The sequence below is a fragment of the Neophocaena asiaeorientalis genome, unplaced genomic scaffold (assembly GCF_003031525.2).
Source record: "Neophocaena asiaeorientalis asiaeorientalis breed wild unplaced genomic scaffold, Neophocaena_asiaeorientalis_V1.1 scaffold297, whole genome shotgun sequence".
NCBI lineage: Eukaryota > Metazoa > Chordata > Mammalia > Artiodactyla > Phocoenidae > Neophocaena > Neophocaena asiaeorientalis.
The window spans coordinates 2,548,806-2,556,232 of NW_020175435.1; the positions used below are offsets into that span (position 1 = coordinate 2,548,806).

At 34.9% G+C, this 7,427-nt stretch overlaps 1 pseudogene; it reads left to right on the top strand.

The window, feature by feature from the left end:
- The first annotated feature begins 271 nt into the window (after positions 1-271).
- LOC112414972 (dnaJ homolog subfamily C member 7 pseudogene) lies at positions 272-1,690 on the top strand (annotated as a pseudogene).
- Positions 1,691-7,427: the final 5,737 nt, after the last annotated feature.

Genomic DNA, 7,427 nt, shown 5'->3' on the forward strand with positions numbered 1-7,427 from the left:
AATCAATAAAAACTTATAAGATACCCCAAAAAACAGGAAAGTATAACCCATACACAGGCAATGGGAAAAACAAGCAGTCAATAGGAACTGACCCTGAGAATTCTAGTAAGATATTAAACTTACTCGAATTTAAATCAGCTATCATAAATACATGCAAAGAACTAAAGGAAAACTTATATAAAAATGAGAAATATGTGTCACCAATAAAAGGAATATCAGTAAAAAGACAGGAAGTGTAAAAAAGAACCAGGTAGAGGGTCCCAGAGGTAAGATGGCAGATGCCCTGGAGTGCAATGTGGTAATGGTGGCAACTGAACCAGAGCTGCTATATGACGAGGAAGCAAAGAGATATGTGTCCTAAAAATGCTAGCTATTACAGGAATCGAGCAGCCACCTTAATGATGCTCAGAAAGTTCTGGGAAGCTCTTGGAGATGCACAGCAGTCAGTGAGGGACATCTACGAGAGGACAAATGCCACCTATCTCTAGGGAATGCTACGGTGGCATGTCATAGTTTCCAGAGAGCCCTAGAACTGGGTCAAAAAAATGCTCAGGCACAACAGGAGTTCAAGAATGCCAATGCAGTCATAGAATATGAGAAAATAGCAGAAACGGATTTTGAGAAGCGGGATTTTCGGAAGGTTGTTTTCTGCATGCACCATGTCCTAGAATATGCCCCTGCCTGCCATCACTTTAAAACCCTCAAAACAGAATGTTTAGCAATGCTGGGTCATTATCCAGAAGCACAGTGTGTGGCCAGTGACATTTTATGAATGGATTCCACCAATGCCGATGCTCTGTATGTTCGAAGTCTTTGCCTTGATTATGAAGACTGTACTGAGAAGGTGGTTCAGTTTTTTTGTCCAAGCTCTAAGGTTGGCTCCTGACCATGAGAAGGCCTGCGTCACTTGCAGAAATGCCAAAGCACTTAAAGCAAAGAAAGAAGATGGGAATAAAGCATTTAAAGAAGGAAATTACAAGCTAGCATGTGAACTGTTCACAGAAGCCCTGGGGATAGACCCCAATAATATAAGAACAAATGCTAAACTCTACTGTCATTGGGGTGTGGTTAATTCCAAGCTTAAGAAACTAGATGATGCAATAGAAGACTGCACAAATGCAGTGAAGCTTGATGACACTTATATAAAAGCCTACTTGAGAAGAGGTCAGTGTTACATGGACACAGAACACTATGAAGAAGCAGTACGAGACTATGAAAAAGTATATCAGATGGAGAAAACAAAAGAACACAAACAGCTCCTAAAAAATGCACAGCTGGAACTGAAGAAGAGTAAGAGGAAAGATTATTACAAGATTCTTGGAGTAGACAAGAATGCCTCTGAGGACGAGATCAAGAAGCCTTATCGGAAACGGGCCTTGATGCACCATCCAGATAACCACAGTGGAGTCATTGCTGAAGTTCAGAAGGAGGAGGAGAAAAAGTTCAAGGAAGTCAGAGAAGCTTTTACCATTCTCTCTGATCCCAAGAAAAAGACTCGCTATGACAGTGAACAAGACCTGGATGAAGAGGGCAAGAATATGGGTGATTTTCATGCAAACAATATCTTCAAGACATTCTTCGGTGGTCCTGGGGGTTTCAGCTTTGAAGCATCTGGTGCAGGGAACTTTTTTTTTCAATTTGGCTAATGAAAGGAAACCATCCAGAACCCAGAAAATGCAGACTTGCTCAGTTTAACCTCCAGTGTGGACACAGTTCACCTCCTCCCTTCATCATGATCCACATACTTAGAGCAGTTTCATTCTTTCAATTAGATACCCAGTGTCTGAGTGAGTCGGGTGAAGGAAAGTGAGCCAGCACTGAAGACTGCGGGTAGGGGAGGGAGGTGGGGGTGGACAGGGCAGCTTGTGAATTTTTGTTTTACTGTTTAACTTTGTTAAAACAAAACAAAACAAAAAATGAACCAAGTCGAAATTCTACAGTTGGAAAGTAAAACAATTAATATAAAACATTCACTAGGGGGGCTCAACAGGAGATTACACTGACAGAAGGAAGAATCAGTTATCATGAATAAGGGTCAATTGAGATTATCCAGTCTGAGAAAGAAAATGAAAAAGGAATAAATAAAAACAACAGAGCCTTTTGGTTCTAATGGGACACCATCAAGCATACCAACATATGGCTAATGTAGGCCCCAGAAGGACTGGAGAGAGAAAAAGGTGTAGAAAGACTATCTGAAGATGGAATGGTCGCAAACTTCCCAAATTTGACCAAAAAGTATTATACTGTAATCTAAGTAGCTCAATAAATTCTATGTAGAATCAACACAAAGAGATCCATGTTTAGAGACATCTTAGTCAAATTGCTGAAAACCAAGATAATGAAAGAATGCGGAAGTAACAAGAGAAAAGCAACTTATCATCTGCAAGCTATCTTTAGTAAGATAACATCTGACTTTTCATTAGGGATCAGCAAGGTCAGAAGGCAGTAGGATGGCATGTTTAAAGTGCTGAAATAGAAGATTGTCAACGAAGAATTCTACATCTGGCAAAATTAACCTTGAAAAATGAGGAAGAAATTAAGACATTCTCAAGTAAATAAAATCAGAGAATTCATGGATAGCATGTCTGCTCCAGAAGAAATAATAAAACATTTAACTTCAAGCTGAAATAAAAGGATATTAAACAGTAACTTAAATACACATGAAGAAATAAAGAACACTGGTTGAGGTAAATACATAGGTAAATATAAAAGACAGTATCAGTGTATTTTCATTTGTAACACTTTTCTAATCCTCTCTGATTTTTAAAAACTGCATAAAGCAATCCTTATAAGAATGTGTTGATATGTTTATAGTGTATACATTTGTAATTTGTATGTCCATACAGTGGAGATGAGGGGATAGGAATGGAGCTCATTGGAGCAATCACTTTATAATTTAGAAATATGTGGAAATTAAACATGTTCCTAAGTAACAAATGGGCAAAGAAGAATCCGTGGGATTCTTCTTTGTAATTTCCCCTATAATTCAAGGGGAAATTACAAAATACTTTGAACTGAATTAAAATGGTAGCACAAAACTTATGAGACATAGCTAAAGCAGTCATTAGAAGAAAATGTACAGCTGTAAACACTTATATTAAAAAAGAACTTAGATTAATAACTTAACCTTCCACTAGGGAAAAAAATAGTAAAAGGAAAGAATATTAAACCTAAAGCAAGCAGAAGGAAGGAAATAATACAGATTAGTGCAGAAATTAATGAAAAATAAAGAAGAAAAACAATAAGGAAAATCAACAAAATAAAAAGTTGGTTCTTGAAAAGATCAACAGAATTGACAAACCATTACCTAGCCTAACTAAGAAAGAAAGAAAATTCCAATTAGGAATAAAAGAAGGACATGACCTAAGACATATATAGAAAGTAAAATATAAGGGAATATTATGAACCATTATGTGCCATCAAACTCAAAATCTAGAAGAAATGAACAAATTCCTAGAAAGATACAAACTACTAAAGCTGCTTTACGAAGAAATAGAAGATATAAATAAACCTATAACAAGTAAAGAGAGTGAATTAGTAACAAAAATTCTTTCCACTAAGAAAACCCCACTCACATAGATTCTACCAAATAGTGAATTCTACCAATTAAAAAAGAATTAACAACAATCATTCACAAACCTTTCCAAAGAAAATACAGATGAGAAACAATTCCCAACTCATTCTATAAGGCCACTGTTACCCACAGCATATATAAAGATTTAAACACCATAACAAAATGGAATATGCTACAGAAATTCAAGGCTGGTTCAACGTACTAAAGTCAATTAATACATTCCTTATTATAGAATAAAGGACAAAATTCACATAATTAGCTCAAAAGATGCAGAAAAAATTTTATAATATTCAACACATTTTCATGATAAAATACATAACAAACCTAGGAGTAGAATGGAACTTGCTTAACCTTATAAAGAGCAGCAATGGAAAATCCACAATTAACTTCATATTTAATGGTGAAAGACTGCATGCATTCCCTTAAGATCAAAACAAGACACGAATTTCAATCTCATATCTTCTATTCAACACTGTACTGGAGATTCTAGATAGGAAAATTAGACAAGAAAGTGAAATAGAACATCCAGATTGGAAAAGAAGATATAAAACTACCACTAATTGCAGATGATATGATCTTGTATATAAAATCCTACCAAACTCACCACAAAACTATTGCAGTTGATAAATGAGTTAAACACAATTGCAGGATATGAACAATATAAAAAATTCAATTTCAAAGATAAATTTAAGAAATAATTCTATCCACAAGACCATAAAATGATAAAATACATAGAAATAAATTTTTAAAAGAAGTGCATCACTAATACACTGAAAACTGAAAAATATCATTGAAATAAATTGAAGATGTTCTAAATAAATGGAAAGACATCCCATGTTCACTTAGTAGTGTTAAAATGTCATTACTCTTCAAATTGTTCTGAAAAATCAATGTGCTCCCTATCAGCATACCATTTGACCTCTTTGCAGAAACTGAAAAATTCCAAAATTCACTTGGAAACTCAAGAGACTGAAAATAGCCAAAAACATCTTGAAAAATAACAAAGTTGGAGGGTTCACACTTCCTGATTTCAAAACTTGCTACAAAACTACAGTAATCAAATAATGTGGTGCAGACATAGAATAGACATATAGATGACTGAAATAGAATTAAGTCCAGAAATAAGTCTTTACACTTATGGGGGATTGATTTCTTGACAAGGGTTCCAAGAAAACTGAATGGGGAAAAGACAATCTTCTCAACAAATGATGCTGTGACAAGTGGATATCTCCATGCAAGAGAATGAAGCTGGACCCTTACCACCTACCATATACAAAAGTACACTCTAAATGAAAGGGAGGCCTAAATGTAGATGATAAAACTATAAAACTCTGAGAAGAAAACATAGGCAGAGTTCTTCATGACATTGAAATAGACCACAGTTTCTTAGATAAGACAGCAAAATTACAAGAAAAAATAGATAAATTGAACTTTATCAAAATTTAAAATGTGCTTCAAAGAGCACCACCAAATAAGTGAAAAGTGAATTTATTGATGTTAGAAAATCATGGTGTTAGCAAACCATGTATCTGATAAAGAACTATTTTCTGAATATTTAAAAAACGATTACAACTCAACAATGAAAAAGTTTTTTAAAAACCCAATGAAAACGTGTGCAAAAGTTCTAAAATGACATTTCCCAAAAGAAGATATAAAAATGGCTAGTAAGTAATGAAAATGCTCAATGTCATTAGTCATTAAGGAAATGTAAATCAAAACCACAATAAAATACCATTTCACACACACTATTATGACCATAATAGAAAGGACGGGCAATAACAAGTTTCAGTAAAGATATGAAGAAACTGAAATATCATCCATTGTTGGTGGGAAGGCAAAATTATGAAACTATGTTGGAAATCAGTTTGCCAGTTCCTCAAAATATTAAATTAGTTACCATATAACCCAGAAATTCCACTCCTAGGTGTACTCCCAAGAGATATGAAAACATATGTTCACATAACAAATTATACAAAAGTATATTAATAATAAATAATAATTGCTATTAATAATAATAATAAAATTTAAAACATTATTAATAATAACCCCAAAGTGGAAATAACCCCAATGTCTATCAACTGATGAAAGGATAAACAAAATGCAGTACATACAGACGATGGAATGTTAGTCATAAAAAGGAATGAAGCTCTGGATATGTGCTACAACATAGATGAAGCTTGAAAATACCATGTTATGTGAAACAAGCCAGACACAAAAGATCACATATTATGTGATTCCACATACATTCAATGCGGCAAATCCATAGGGACAGAAATTATTATATCAATGTTTGCCAGGGGATGGGGACAGGGGTCGGGGAGAATGAGGAGTGATTGTTAATGTTTATGGAGTTTCTTTTTGGAGTGATGAAAATGTTCTGAAGTTAGATAGCACTGATCTATATGCAACTTTTTGAATAGTCTAAGAAACACTGGAGAGGGACTTCCCTGGATAAGTATTTGCCTTTCAATGCAAGGGGTGCAGGTTCGATCCCGGATTGGGGAGCTAAGATCCCGCATGCCTCATGGTCAAAAAACCAAAACATAAAACAGAAGCAATATTGTAACAAATTCAATAAAGACTTTAAAAATGGTCCACATCAAAAAATATCTTTAAAAAATGCTGGAGAATATATATTAAATTAGTAAACTGTACGGTATGGAAGTATATCTTAATAACATGTTATTAAAAAAAGTGAAGTGAAGCAGACACATTTTGCATTGGAGTGGGATGGCTATGCTGTCAGCATTGATCAAATTAACTGGACAATCAACAAATCTTTCAGCAACTTCAGGCCATGAAGTCACAACAGCGACCAGACACCTCATTTTTAACCATAGACCCATGCTACCTTGCAGTGCTTTCAAATGCATATTTATGAGAGAGATGTCATAAAGAGCCATACTGTTCTTATCGCCTCAGTATGGAAAACTTCCACACCAGAGTTGAAGGTAAAGTACCCGACATTCTGGGGAAGTTGCATAACCATTATGAGCTCAGGGATAGAAGATTATAGTAACTGTTCAGATGGAATGGATATGATACATGTCCAAAGTCCCAGGCTTACATAGACCTCTGATAAAATCCCTGTTGTCAGAGTAAGGAGACAGTCAGAGATTCAAGGTCTCTGCTCTCACACGCTATGAGGTCTGAATCATGGACTGTGCATCAACAGAAAGCTGCTGAGATTACTCACTAAAGCGGTCCCTACCAAGCTTTTATTCTCACCAGCCTGATTACCATCTCAGTCCATTGCTTTTGATCTTAGAATTGCTGTCTCCATAGCCAGTAAAACAGACAGATATATGGACTCTTGTCTCCACAGTTTGTCTTTTCCATGTTCAAACTAGATCCCGGTATTAATTCTCTATCCTGAATGGCTTACAAGATAAAATAAATGTATCTTTACCAAAGAAATTGGAAGTAAGGCTAACTAAAAAATGTTGTAGTAGAAGTCTTCAATCTTTAATGTATGGGTATCTTGGTATCTTCAATTACTGAAATTACAAGGTGCAGGTGGTGAAAACGCATCACTGATTCAGATAGCTCATGAAACTGCTTTAATATGATGTACAAGTAAGGAATAAACATTGTAGTTATCATTATGACCTCTCCTTCACTTTTCATTCCCAACACACAGTAGTTTTTGCTAAAACACATAACAGAGTACATGTAAGCAGAGTATCTTGAACAACTCTGACCAGACTTTTCTGTTTGTTTTTTCTAAGTTAAAAAAAATTGATATATAGTTGATGTACAATATTACATAAGTTACAGGTGTACAACAGAGTGATTCACAATTTTTAAAGGTTATACTTCATCTATAGTTGTTATAAAATATTGGCTATATCCC